This window comes from Mobula birostris, chromosome X (assembly GCF_030028105.1).
Source record: "Mobula birostris isolate sMobBir1 chromosome X, sMobBir1.hap1, whole genome shotgun sequence".
Classification (NCBI taxonomy): domain Eukaryota; kingdom Metazoa; phylum Chordata; class Chondrichthyes; order Myliobatiformes; family Myliobatidae; genus Mobula; species Mobula birostris.
The window spans coordinates 30,416,753-30,432,809 of NC_092402.1; positions in this window are offsets into that span (position 1 = coordinate 30,416,753).

Here is a 16,057-nt window from a genome sequence, read left to right on the forward strand (position 1 = left end):
CAGACTCAATGAGTTGGCTCTTCTCTATCGCTACATGACTCTATTCTTGAAAGTCCTGCAATTTACTTGCCCCTGTTTTTATTGGCCAATACACTTAAAAAAAAACTGATACAACGTTACAATGTGGGCAATGTACAGTTTTTTTTTGCAGATTTGAGATTGATAAGTGGAGAAGGATATAATTCTCTCCTACCCCAGGCTGAAGAGCACAAGGGTCCTGGCAAATCATTGAAGAAAGAGTAAAGAAAAACACAACATTTGTTCTGGCTTCAATTAATTGAATGCATTCTACAGGAACAAGGCACCATAGAAAATAACTAAGATGCAGTTAGCTTGAGGGAGAAATAAATAAAAGGATATGTTGCTACAGATAGAAGTTTCTAGGAGGGGGCTCATGCAAAATGTAAACATTTACAGGACTTGTTGACTTGAAAGGCCTGTTTACTGTAAATATTTCATAATTCCTCCACCTCCTAACTTATTGATGCTTTTCCTTGGTTATATGTATTAACATAGCACACAGTCCAGTCACTAATTAGCAGCTTAAGTTTAAGATCATCTCCAGAAGAATGGCTAGAGGAGGTTTTACACAGAGGAATGTTGGGTGTTGGAATGAACTGCCAGAAAACAAAAATAAAGGCAGAATTTATTAACAATTAAAAAGAGGCATAAGTAAATTATTGAGGGGAAAAATGAGAGATCTTTAAGCAAAAAAGGATTCAAAGAACTGTGCTGACCTTGTGGTATAAATATGCTTGTTTAAGCATGAATTGAAATTGCTAGACAATCATCTTTAGTATGCTCTTTGTTCAACTTAGAAATCCAAGTGGTAAGCCTAGTGTCAAGTAATGTATTGCTTATAAGCTTTTGTTCACAGAAACACACTGCAGAATTCCTTCTGCAGCCAGCTTTATGCACCCACTCTCATACAAACAGACACAATTCAGACCCTGATTGATGTACACCACAGAATGTAACAGACTTTATTTGATATAAATCCCATGGATACATTAGCCCTTTTGCCCAACAGTGCTTTCTAAAGATGGTAGCCAGCCCAAGGCTCTATTTGGACATTGACTATATTATGGATCCTCAGTACTGGTCAATAACAGCAGCTAAATAGCAAGACAGTTTTGCATCTGGAAGATGAGAAAATGTTGAAGTTCCATGGAAGAAACAGTCTCTGAGAGATTAGATGGGTGGTAGGTTGATGGGTCGGCGGATTTACACCAGGGTATTGGACAGGCCTTCTGGAGATACGGGGTACTGAGAGGTACATTTAATACTGGAGTGGGAACAAGATCTAAGTAAGTTAGCTTTATTTGTAGGTCTTCTCTCTGATTACCATTGATATACTAAAATCAGGCATCCTGGGTCTACTCAACGACAGGTTACCCCAGACAATGTGGTCCAATATCTCTCAATGCACAGGAAATGACACCATCTAGTACAGCCCAGATCTGGAAATACCCAATCACGTTTTCTGACCCAGAACTGAACATTTTGATGGTTTACTAATGGAAAATCAATTTTCAGTTGCATAACACTGAAAAACAATAAAGCACAACTGAATTTCTAGACTTTTTTTATTGTTCAGTTCTGAAACATTGAAGCTCAACTCCTTTGTTAAAAATTCCATGGTCCTACCATTAACATGCTGTGATCTTCTTAAAGGGGAGTGGTACTCAAGTGATAGCACCTGCAATACAATGAACACAAGTGGGAACTATAAGATCTGTTCGTGCCTTGGACAACATTCCTTCCTCAACCAACATGACCAAACGATGATTTTTCATTCATTCATCATTCAGTCCATTGCTGCATTTAGGGTTTTGTTGTTTATATATTGGTTGCAATGTATGTTTCAAGCAATATCAATGCACTTTCAACAAGTAAACTTGTATGGGATGTTGTACATTTATAAAAGGCATTGTAAAAATATAAGCTCCTATTTTATTCCTTCCTGCTAAACCCTCCCCCCCTTCAGACTCTGCCCACCCCCACCCAGATATTATGAAAACTAGCCTTCCTCCCTGTACTTCTTGCTAAATTGGTGAAGCAGCCTGCTTTATGTCAGTCCCCACCCACCCTGGTCATTCTCCCTTCTCCCATTTCCCATTGGGTAGCAGATACAAAAGCCTGAGAGCACATAGCACCAGGCTCAGGGACAGCTTCTATCCTGTTACAAGACTATGAATACTCTTGACTTCACAATCTACCTTGTAATGATTGTGCACCTTACTGTCTGCCTGCACTGTGACTGTAGCACTTTATTTTTCACCTTGTTATTGCTCACCGCAGTGTTATAATTTTTTTAAATATAGAGATACAGCATGGAATAGGCCCTTCCGCCCCTTTGAGCCGCGCCACTTAGCAATCCCCTGATTTAATCCTCACCTAATCATGGGACAATTTACAATGACCAATTAACCTACTGACCGGTACATCTTTGGACTGTACCCAAGTACCTAGAGGAAACCCACATGGACACGGGGAGAATGTACAAACTCGTACAGGCAGCGGTGGGACTTGAACCTGGGTCGCTGGAATTGTAAAGTGTTGCACTACGCTACCATGCCATCCCACAGTATGAATGGTATGCAAGACAATATTTTCACTGTACCTTAATACATGTGACAGTGACAATAATAAACCAATTTACCAATTTGACCAGACCAAGTGTCCATATAATGAAATCTCTGGGAATGCCTCCAAATCGGATTGGCAATCCTTAAACAACAGTAATAAGTTGTAGAACTATGACTGTAGCAGGTAGGAACATTCTTGGAAAGAGCAGAAAATTCTCATGCTATGGCAACTTTTCTCTGGGACTCCAGAGCTGTAGAATAATTTTCAGAGGACTTTGAAGATCCTGTGCTGATCTGAACTGAGTGCTCTTCTAGGATGCATGATGTGAGCTCCAAGTTACTATGAGTTTTTCCAAAACCATGAAAGCAAATTAACTTTTAGCTACAATGTGTGAACAAAGTAATTTTAAAACAGCCGCAAGGAACCAAATCCTTGACAACTGGAAACTTGGGAGATGTAATACCAACTTTATTCCAAGGGAAAATCAAAAAAGATGCCAGTACTGGAAATCTGAAATAAAAGCAGAAGATGTTGGAAACACTCAGCAAGCAGCAAGATCTGTGGAAAGAGAAACAAGGTTAATGTTTCAGGTTAGACAGCCTTCATTAGATCTGCCATAGCAATCAGTTCCATTGAAGGATCTTGGGTATGAAACATTAACCCTGTTTCTCTTTCCATAGAGCTGTCCAAACTGCTGGGTGTTTCCAATTTTATTCCAATGTCTTAATGGGGCAATTTGATGATTTTTTTGCAAATACTATTTTCAAAAGTAAAGTTTGAGAGGTTAAAAGAATGCTGTGAGAATTGCATCCAGATCAACAGACTTTAAACTCAGAATGGCAGATGGCAAACCACTTGTGAAATGGATTGCAGCTGGTTTGAAACTCCCCAGTAAACATGTCTCTTTGTGCCTCTTACTGATTGCCCAGGTGGATCTCCTTGTAAACCCACAGCAAGTTTTAAAGTCCAATTTTAGTCATTGAAGCATTAAAGTTTTACATAAAGTGTGCACCAGGCAGTGAAACAAAAGACAATAGTGTTTTAAATAACCGTGATGGGTGGTGATGAGTTACTGTACCTATTACCATCTGTGACTGGGGCTCCTGCTAATAGAATTTAAGATATTTACACTTTATTTTTGTCTAGTTTATTAGAGATTCTAGGAATGAGAATTTGTTGTTTATGTTTGATTCCAGAGATGGAGATGTAGATGTAATTATAGATACCTGGCATAAAATGAGGTAATCATGAAAAGGCTGGAAAAAAAAACTGGTCAATTGGCACATATGTATTGTATAATTAATGTCTTAGTTTTGTGTGAGATATTGTGCAATACTCATTCAAGCTTCGACAATCTGAAATAATTGTAGTCATCTGAAGATTGCTGGTTTCGTGAAAACTGTTTCTATTACCATGCAACATTGCATCAAAAGCCGTTGTTTGCAGGAAAGAGAACTCTTTGTGGCAATGACACCTTCCTTTATCCAAGTGCTGCTATTAGATGTCTTCAGCTGTATTGTTGTTTAAATCCTTCTCCAGAGCCCTGAACAGAAACATCAAGGCTGAGACTCTGGTGAAGCACTGGGAGAGTGCTATGCTATTGGACATGCTGTCTTTGAGACAAGGGCGAGAGTCAATTGCAGAAAAAGAGATGCCATATTCTTTGGCAAATAGTCCAACCAATCCTTTGTCTGATTACCTGAAGATACTGGAAATATAATATTAAGGAGCTGGGCATGTGCAAAGATTTGGTAGAATAGAAGCAACATGAAGCAGAAAATGAGATTGTGGGAGATGCACTCTCCCTGAATTGTGGAACTTAGTCATCAAATATGAGCATCTCTGAGTGTTACTGTAGTTATCAGTGTGTGTCCTAAATACCAATCAATGAACCTCACGGATCTGCATGGAAAGTCCTCAGAGCCCTGTGGACTTATTTGGATGCTTCCACAGAACGGACTACCATTTGGCAGAATGTCTCACCACCAGAACTTTCAAGCATGCACCAACACCTAGCTTGGCTGGTGGTGGCAAGGGACCTTCCTGTTAGATCCTGCATGCACAGCTAGAGCCACAGTACTAGTGCATATTACTGAAAGATGCCTGGGTGGGGATGACACCCCGATTCATCTACTTCAGGAATGCCCATTTGCTACGAAGATCTAGGAAGAGATCAGGCTTTTCCTTTCAAATCAGGTTCACTCGGCAGCTGCGTAACACAGGACTCCATGTCTGTCAGTAGGAACATAAGGATAGAGATAAATATCAGGTGTGCTGGAAGATGGCCTATCATTGCCCAAAGTATTTGGTTTTCCAATACATAGAGCTATCCATGACTGCTACATTCCATAATTCAGAATGACATGCAGGAAGGTGCACTGAATCTCAGTGAATCAATTAAAAGGCTCTATGGGGAAAGGCAACAATTTACAGGCTCCCCACCAATTCATCATAAGACCATAAGACATAGGAGTAGAATCAAGCTACTCAAACCATCGAATCATCTCTGCCTCTTGATCATGGCTGATTTATTTTTCTTTTCAACTACATTCTCCTGCCTTCTCTCTGTAACCTTCCATGCTGAAGGCAGGGAGTACTGCAAAAGAAAATCCTTGGAATGTTTGCTCAATATTTTATGTAAAGGAAAATTGATGTTGTAATATGAGTGGAATGTTATGACCTGTACTGAGAATGGCAACATGCGTATGAATGAACTGTCTTAGACATTCACGAGAAAATCTGCAGATGCTGGAAATTGAAGCAACACACACAAAATGCTGGTGAACGCAGCAGGCCAGGCAGCATCTATAGGAAGAGGTACAGTCGACGTTTCGGGCCGAGACCCTTTGTCAGGACTAACTGAAAGAAGAGATGGTAAGAGATTTGAGAGGGGGAGGGGGAGATCTGAAATGATAGGAGAAGACAGGGGGGGAGGGATGGAGCCAAGAGCTGGAAAGTTGATTGGCAAAAGGGACACAAGGCTGGAGAAGGGGGAGGATCATGGGACGGGAGGCCAAGGGAGAAAGAAGGGGGGAGGGGAGCCCAGAGAAAGATGGAGAGCAGGCAAGGAGTGATTGTGAGAGGAACAGAGAGAGAAGAAAAAAAGAGCTGGGGGAAATAAAAATAAATAAGGGATGGGGTAAGAAGGGGAGGAGGGGTATTAATGGAAGTTAGATAAATCAATGTTCACGCCATCAGGTTGGAGGCTACCCAGATGGAATATAAGGTGTTGTTCCTCCAACCTGAGTGTGGCTTCATCTTGACAGCAGAGGAGGCCGTGGATAGACATATCAGAATGGGAATGGGACGTGGAATTAAAATGTGTGGCCACTGGGAGATCCTGCTTTCTCTGGTGGACAGAGCGTAGGTGTTCAGCGAAACGGTCTCCCAGTCTTGCACATTTGTAGATTTGATGGATACAGAAATATTTTTAAAATTTGTAGATTTGATGGATACAGAAATATTTTTAAAACTTAAAAAGATACTTATGACTTGCTGCAGGTCTGCCTCTGCCTCCCCACCACGATATGCCATAACCTCACTGCTCCCTATCCCCACTCTCCCACCACCCCACTGTTAACCTCAGCCCCTTTGTGTAGATCGCATCCCTCCCCAGTGCATTAGGGTTAATGTGCAAGGTAGCAGGCAGGAGGGCAATTGCCCCTCTTGTGTTTGTTCTTCTCAGCATCTGAGTTTATTAGCCTCACTGCTAAGTGTCACTTTGATTTGGCCCAGTGCTTTATTCCTTCAGTCCTATTCCACTTTCCCAGATTCACTGAGACTGTCCCACAACACAACATCAGTTTAATGCACCACATCTCAGCCAGATGAAAGTCTTAGCCATTTGAATTTATTTATCTTATTCTTACAATGTGCCCTGAATCAAGAAAAGTATCATTTCAGAAATGAACCTTATAACTGATACTTGCATTGAATTGATTTTATTGTAAAGAGGGATGTATATAAAGACATTTTCATATAAACCGAAGATGTTTCTATAAACCTCATCTAAATATGTACTGTAAGTTAATATTAAAATATAATAACATATTTCTGAGGTAGTCCACATTGATCGAATCTGTCAAATACAAAGCTCCATACATTTTAACCTTAACTTGCATTAACTTGTTTCGGCAGAGTTCTGGGGCAGTCTTGTGATGTTTACTCTTTGATAACCAATTGACTAAGCACTATTAGGTACATAATGAGTGGTTGAATAGATAAGGGTTTAATTGCACAATTAACAGATTAGCATTTGGAAAGATGACTGTTGGGTCCCTTAAAACCCTGCTTTGAACATATGGATTTAAAAAGCCTTGTCATTAAATGAAAATGATCTTTATCTTCAGATGCATAGTCAACACCATCTGTCAAAAGTGTAGTAGATAGGAAAGACAAGAAGAGAAAAATAATATGGATAATTGCAAAATGAACATAAAGATAGCATCAGCTGTTCCTTGTTGTTAAATGCCATTGTCTTTGGAAATGCACAAAGGTATCTTAAACTGGCACCAAAAAGAGTTAGTATCTTGAAATTTAAAATGTGACCTAATACAAGTTAAGTTTTAAAATGTCTGAAGCTATGTATTTGACAGATTCGATATCCATTACAAGAATTTAGTTCATCATTGTTGACTACCTCAGAAATATGTTATTACTGATATTTTAATATTAGCTCTAAGTACATATTTAGGTATGGATAATATTAAAAATGTTTAGGATGTGATGAAAGAAATACATAGGTGAAGACTGTGGCAGTAATGTTGGAATAGGCTCTCAGAGAAGGAAGAAAGGGCTTTATGTGGATAATCATTCCCAAACTTAGCGAGAAGCAGCAATGGAGATGAATGCTACTTTTGCAAGGCAGGAATGACATTGAAGGAAGGGGGTGAATGAAGAACAGCACAGTGCTGGCATTTTCTCAAGTTCCTTGATTAACTATTATTTAGGACATTTTGATGTCAATTAATGGAGTGGAAATCTAGGCTGAAATTCCATGGAGATCTTGCTTTTAGAAGTTGCCACTCCACCATCCTTATGCTGTCTGTAATTGTTGCAGAAGGAAAGCAGGGCTGAGTCCATGCAACAGGACACACGGAGCAGCCTGCAGGTAGGCCATCCCCAGACTTAGCTATCATACAGATAAAATATCATAGTTGTACTCAAAGGCTCCCATTAATGTAGAGCAGTCAGCCATTTCATGAACTCTTGCAATAGAAAAGCAGCAATAGATTAGGTTTAAGTGCAAACATCACATCCTGTCATCTAGGGGAAGCACAAGAGTTTAAAAAAAGCAGTAGGCGTTATGAATAACATTCTAGTAGTACTGAAGCGGTGCAAATATATGTTTTTGGCCACGTTTGCAAGTGGTTTAGAAGAGGTGTCATGAGTGGGAGTTGTTTGAGTTGAAACTCACAGAGAGCAGTCTGTTGATATCAACATAGTTGTGATGTCATGAGGGGAAGTCATAGACATAAGCAGACATAGTAAGCAAACAAGAACCACAGATCCATGTAACCTCTAAGTCAGCTGCCTTCACCATCTTTACTTGGTCAAAAACTCTTCACCTGTTGTATTTATGCCCAACCAGAGTCAGCCTTGGGTGACCTCAAACTACACAGGTATGGGAAGTAGTAACCTTCAGGTAAACAAAGTTCAAAGTTCAAAAGTTCAATGTAAATTTATTATCAACATACATATATGTCACTATTTATAACCCTGAGATTCATTTTCTTGTGAGCATTCACAGTAAATACAATCAAACACAACAGAATCAATGAAACACCAAACCCAACAGGATGGACTAACAACCAATGTACAAAAAAACCCAATAAACTATGCAAATACAAAAAGAAAGAAGAAAAGAAATAATAATAAATACATAAGAAATAAATACTGAGAACATGAAATGAAGAATCCTTGAAAGTGAGTCTATAGGTTGTGGGAACAGTTCAGTGATGGGGCGAGTGAAGTTATCCCTTTGGGTCAAGAGCCTGATGGTTGAGGGGTAATAACTGTTCCTGAACCCGGTGATGTGAGTCCTGAGGCACCTGTCTGTACCTTCTTCCTGATAACAGCAGCAAGAAGACAGCATACACACTAAACACATTTACCCACCCTAGACCCATACTCTTCTGTACCTTAACCATTGAAGTGCCCGTTAAGTATATACACCACCTCCTCTGACAGCACATTTTTGATATCAGCTACTAAAAAATTCTCCTCAATCTCCTTTAAAATGGTGGTGATGTTTGATGATGAATGCTGTTTTTCTGTAACAATGTTCCATTTAGATGTGCTCGGTGGTGGGGAGGAGCTTTACCCGTGATGGATAAAGCCCTCCCCACCATTGAATAAAGAACATGGTGCATGGAACATAGTACATAAGAACATAAAACATTACAGCACAGTACAGGCCCTTTAGCGCATGATGTTGTGTCAAACTTTTAAGCTACATCAAGATCAATCTAACACTTCTGTCCCACATTATGCTCCATTTTTCTTTCATCAATGTGCCTATCTAAGAGTCTCTTAAATCTTCCTAAAGTATCCACCTCCACCACCACCCCTGGCAGTGCATTCCATACACTTACCACTCTGTGTAATAAACATACCTCTGACATCCTCTCTATACTTTCCTCCAGTCACCTTAAAATTATGTCCTCTTGTTTTAACCATTTCCACCCCTGGGGAAAAAGGTGCTGGCTATCCACTCTATCTGTGAATCTTATCATCTTGTACACCTCTATCAAGTCACTTCTCATCCTCCTTCGCTCTGAAGAGAAAAACCCTAGCTCACTCAATCTTTCCTCCTAAGACATGCTCTCTAATCCAAGAAGCATTATGGTCAAGCTCTTCTGCACCCTCTCGAAAGCTTTCACACCCTTCCCTTAATGAGGCAACCAGAACAGAACACAATACTTCAAGTGTGGTCTCACCAGAGATTTGTAGAGCTGCAACATTACCTCATGGCTCTTGACCTCAATCCCTAACTAATGAAGGCCAGCACATCACTCACCTTCTTAACAACCCTGTCAAACTGAGCAGCATCTTTACGGCACCTATGGACATGAACCCCCAAGATGCTGCTATTCCTCCACACTGTGAAGAAGTGTCTGGAGAAGAAGATTGGGTCCTCCATAAAATCTAAGACTTGTGCACGGTTTTGGTCTCATGATTGAATGATACACCTTGTATTAAAATAAAAGGTGAAGGTTCTCCAGACTGATTCCTAGATGGTGGGACTACCTTATGAGGAGAGATTAGGTTGGCTATGTTTATATTTCCCTGTGCTCAGAAGAATGAAGATGGATTTATCTAAAACTTACAAAATTCCAACAGGGCTACAAATGTTGAATGTAGGGAGGGAATTCCTGCTGTTGAGGGAATCTAGATGAGGAGTCATGGAATCAAGTTACAGGGCAAAAGGCTTAGGACTGAGATGAGGGAAAATTTGTAGAGGCTGAATTACTGATTAATTTAAAAAAGGAGATAGATAAATTTCTCGACACAAAATACAACAAAATATCTTGGGAGAGAGCAGGAATATTGACATTGAGATAGGTGATCAACCATGATTGCATTGAATAATGGTGTAGACTGGACCATAAGACATGGGAGTAGAATTAGGCTGTTCGGCCCGTCAAGTCTACTCTGCCATTGAATCATGGCTAATTTATTCCTCTCAACCCCATTCTCCTGCCTTCTCCCCATAACCCTTGAGGCCCTGACTAATTAATAATGTATCAAACTCTACTTTAAATATACCCAGTGACTTGGCTTCCACAGCCATCTGTGGCAACAAGGCAATGAATTCCACAGAGTCACCACCCTCTGGCTAAAGAAATTCCTCCTCATCTCTGTTCTGAAGGGACATCCTCCTGTTCTGGGGATGTGGCCTCTGGTCCTAGACTCTTCCTCTATAGGATAGTGATAATAAACCTGAATCTGATTCTGATTTGAAACAGGACATATCTGTGCAGCTATGAAAATTACTGGGTAGATGTTTATACTCCAAATGCACTTGAATGGCTTGCTTAAAAGTGCAGTGAGTTCTGGAGTGCAGATTTTCAATTCCAGAATGGGGATATTTTCAGGTTCTGTGAGCTTTTTTGAGAGTTTAGCCTCTTAAGTCACTTACCCAAGAAAGAAACGTTCAAGAAGATGCCAAGGCATCTGTCTTACAATAGCTAGTTTCAGGTGTGTACTGAAATACAGACATTACCGGAAAACATGAGATAAGCAGCAGTTCTGTGTTCAGCTGAGCATATTTCAAGCTTTGCATGTGACTGCTGAGAAGGTTGTCTTACTCTCTATGTCATAATGTGCTAACCACAGCCAGAACAAAGAAAACCCACAAAGCATCTGAACTTCCTTTTGGCATTTTGCTTTGTGATACTCAAAAATATAATTTTAATTAACTATCACAGGAGACTAGATAAAGCTTTCATTATGCACTAACTGTTTTTCTGAATTAACACCATAGTCTAAGTAGGAGTCTGTTTCATTATTTTGAACAATAACTGAATTTGTGATTGTGAATTGAGGAAGCAGATTCAATAATAACTTTCAAAGGGAAAATGGAATAAATGCTAGAAGAGAAAATAGCTGGAGGGCTGTGGGTAAAGACCATGGAATGTGGTCTAATTGGATAGTTAGTTCTACATCAGTACAAACAGAGTACATTGAATAGTTTCCTCCTGTACAGCCTCATTTTATATTTCTGTAATTCCATGGTATACTTTTCAACATGGAAGCTATCTTCTATCATTTATGAAGCTGATACTTTGCTTTCTTTGCCCGGTCAGATAAAGATGACTCAGGCAGGTGCAGGGTAAGGCCCCTCTCTGCACAAGTTCTTCTGACACATATTCCAGTATGCATGAATGGCTGTGGCATAAAACATTCTGAAAGAAAGAAAGGAAAAGGAGGAAAGGAAGAAAGGAATAAAGAAAAAAAGGAAGAAAGAAAGAAACCTTGTTGTCTGTTGTGTTTAGTATTCAGTCTCTCTTGTTTTGTGACCCCTCACAGCTTGTTATTTTGTAGTTTATTATTAAAGTTATCGCTCACCATGAGATCAATCCTGTTGCTCGACATTTGTGTCAAGTCTCCTCTACATTTCCTGACTGGATGGGTGAACCAGCAACTGACCCAGCAGAGTTGCTCACCTAAAGGAAATTGTCCGCCGACACAAGTACATGATCCTGAAGCAGCAGGAAATTGCTGACCATCTGCTCCTCACTCTCAACTAACTCTCTATCTTACTACAGCAACCTCACACCAGTCAGCTTCATCACTCAGAGCTCTGGTTTCCAGTGCCTGAATGCTTTGACGGATTCCCCAATTTGACACTGCAACTTCCTGTCCCAGTGCGTTTTACACTTTGAATTCCAGCCATCTCTGTATGTTATGGGCCAAGCCAAGACTGCCTTCGTTATCTCTCTCTTGACTGAGCTGGGCTGCTGCTAACTGAGATAATAAAACCACCATCTGCAATAAATATGAGGAATTCACCCTGAGCTGTGCTGGGTTTTCATTCATCAGGGAAGCAACAAGGAGGTAGCAGATTGGATACATTGCCTGTGTCAAGGCTCACACTCGATGCCAGATTACATGATGCAATTCAGGACCCTCACACTCGGTGCTGGATTACACTGTGGGATTCAGGACCCTCACACTCGGTGCTGGATTGCACTGTGGTATTCAGGACCCTCACACTCAGTGCTGGATTACACTGTGGGATTCAGGACCCTCACACTCGGTGCTGGATTACAGTGTGGGATTCATGAACCTCGCACTCGGAACTGAATTACACTGTGGGATTCAGGACCCTCACGCTCGGTGCTGGATTACACTGTGGGAATCAGGAACCTCACACTCGGTGCCAGATTACATGATGCAATTCCGGACCCTCACACTGGGTGCTGGATTACACCGTGGGATTCAGGACCCTCACACTCGGTGCTGGATTACACCGTGGGATTCAGGACCCTCACACTGGCTGCTGGATTACACTGTGGGTTTCAGGACCCTTACACTGGGTGCTGGATTACACTGTGGGATTCAGGACCCTAACACTCGGGTCTGGAATACACTATGGGATTCAGGATCCTCACAGTGGGTGCTGGATTGCACTGTGGGATTCAGGACCGTCACACTCTGTGCTGGATTACACTGTGATATTCAGGACCCTCACACTGGGTGCTGGATTATAATGTGGGATTCAGGACCCTCACACTCGGTACTGGATTACACTGTGGGATTCAGGATCCTCACACTGGGTGCTGGATTACACTGTGGGATTCAGGACCCTCACACTCGGTGCTGGATTACACTGTGGGATTCAGGATCCTCACACTCGTTACTGGATTACACTGTGGGATTCAGGACCCTCACACTCGGTGCTGGATTACACTGTGGGATTCAGTACCCTCACACTCAGTGCTGGATTACACTGTGGGATTCATGACCCTCATACTGGGTGCAGGAACACACTGTGGGATTCAGGACCCTCACAGTGGGTGCTGGATTACACTGTGGGATTCAGGACCCTCACACTCGGTGTTGGATCACACTGTGGGATTCAGGACCCTCACAGTGGGTGCTGGATTACACTGTGGGATTCAGGACCCTCACACTCGGTGTTGGATTACACTGTGGGATTCAGGACCCTCACACTCGGTACTGGATTACACTGTGGGATTCAGGATCCTCACACTGGGTGCTGGATTACACTGTGGGATTCAGGACCCTCACACTCGGTGCTGGATTACACTGTGGGATTCAGGATCCTCACACTCGTTACTGGATTACACTGTGGGATTCAGGACCCTCACACTCAGTGCTGGATTACACTGTGGGATTCAGGACCCTCACACTCGGTGCTGGATTACACTGGGGGATTCATGACCCTCATACTGGGTGCTGGATCACACTGTGGGATTCAGGACCCTCACAGTGGGCGCTGGATTACACTGTGGGATTCAGGACACTCACTCTGGGACGTGGATCACACTGTGGTATTCAGGACCCTCACACTGGGCGCTGGATTACATTGTGGGATTCAGGACCCTCACGCTCGGTGCTGGATTACACTGTGGGATGCAGGACCCTGACACTGGGAACTGGATTACACTGTGGGATTCAGGACCCTCACACTCGGTGCTGGATTACACTGTGGGATTCAGGACCCTGACACTCGATGCCAGATTACATGATGCAATTCAGGACCCTCACACTCGGTGCTGGATTACACTGTGGGATTCAGGACCCTCACACTCGGTGCTGGATTGCACTGTGGTATTCAGGACCCTCACACTCAGTGCTGGATTACACTGTGGGATTCAGGACCCTCATGCTCGGTGCTGGATTACACTGTGGGATTCAGGACCCTCACACTCGATGCCAGATTACATGATGCAATTCAAGACCCTCACACTCGGTGCTGGATTACACTGTGGGATTCAGGACCCTCACACTCGGTGCCTGATTACATGATGCAATGCAGGACCCTCACACTCGGTGCTGGATTACACTGTGGGATTCAGGACCCTCACACTCGTTACTGGATTACACTGTGGGATTCAGGACCCTCACACTCAGTGCTGGATTACACTGTGGGATTCAGGACCCTCACACTCGGTGCTGGATTACACTGTGGGATTCATGACCCTCATACTGGGTGCTGGATCACACTGATGGATTCAGGACCCTCACAGTGGGCACTGGATTACACTGTGGGATTCAGGACACTCACACTGGGACGTGGATCACACTGTGGTATTCAGGACCCTCACACTGGGCGCTGGATTACATTGTGGGATTCAGGACCCTGACGCTCGGTGCTGGATTACACTGTGGGATGCAGGACCCTGACACTGGGAACTGGATTACACTGTGGTATTCAGGACCCTCACACTCGGTGCTGGATTACACTGTGGGATTCAGGACCCTGACACTCGATGCCAGATTACATGATGCAATTCAGGACCCTCACACTCGGTGCTGGATTACACTGTGGGATTCAGGACCCTCACACTCGGTGCTGGATTGCACTGTGGTATTCAGGACCCTCACACTCAGTGCTGGATTACACTGTGGGATTCAGGACCCTCATGCTCGGTGCTGGATTACACTGTGGGATTCAGGACCCTCACACTCGATGCCAGATTACATGATGCAATTCAAGACCCTCACACTCGGTGCTGGATTACACTGTGGGATTCAGGACCCTCACACTCGGTGCCTGATTACATGATGCAATGCAGGACCCTCACACTCGGTGCTGGATTACACTGTGGGATTCAGGACCCTCACGCTCAGTGCTGGATTACACTGTGGGATTCAGGACCCTCACGCTCGGTGCTGGCTTACACTGTGGGATTCAGGACCCTCACGCTCGGTGCTGGATTACACTGTGGGATTCAGGACCCTCATACTGGGTGCTGGATACACTGTGGGATTCAGGACCCTCACACTCGGTGCTGGATTACACTGTGGGATTCAGGACCCTCACACTCAGAACTGGATAACACTGCGGGATTCAGGATCCTCACACTGGGTGCTGGATTACACTGTGGGATTCAGGACCCTCACACTCGGTGCTGGATTACACTGTGGGATTCAGGATCCTCACACTCATTACTGGATTACACTGTGGGATTCAGGACACTCACACTCGGCGCTGGATCACACTGTGGGATTCAGGACCCTCACACTCGGCGCTGGATTACACTGTGGGATTCAGGACCCTCACACTGGGTGTCAGATCACACTGTGGGATTCAGGACCCTCACAGTGGGTGCTGGATTACACTGTGGGCTTCAAGACCCTCATACTGGGTGCTGGATCACACTGTGGGATTCAGGACCCTCACAGTGGGCGCTGGATTACACTGTTGGTTTCAGGACACTCACACTGGGATGTGGATCACACTGTGGGATTCAGGACCCTCACACTGGGTGCTGGATTACAGTGTGGGATGCAGGACCCTCACACTGGGTGCTGGATTGCACTGTGGGATTCAGGACCCTCACACTCTGTGCTGGATTACACTGTGATATTCAGGACCCTCACACTGGGTGCTGGATTACACTGTGGGATTCAGGACCCTCACACTCGGTACTGGATTACACTGTGGGATTCAGGATCCTCACACTGGGTGCTGGATTACACTGTGGGATTCAGGACCCTCACACTCGGTGTCGGATGACACTGTGGGATTCAGGACCCTCACACTCGGTACTGGATTACACTGTGGGATTCAGGATCCTCACACTGGGTGCTGGATTACACTGTGGGATTCAGGACCCTCACACTCGGTGCTGGATTACACTGTGGGATTCAGGATCCTCACACTCGTTACTGGATTACACTGTGGGATTCAGGACCCTCACACTGGGTGCTGGATTACACTGTGGGATTCAGGACCCTCACACTCGGTACTGGATTACACTGTGGGATTCAGGAT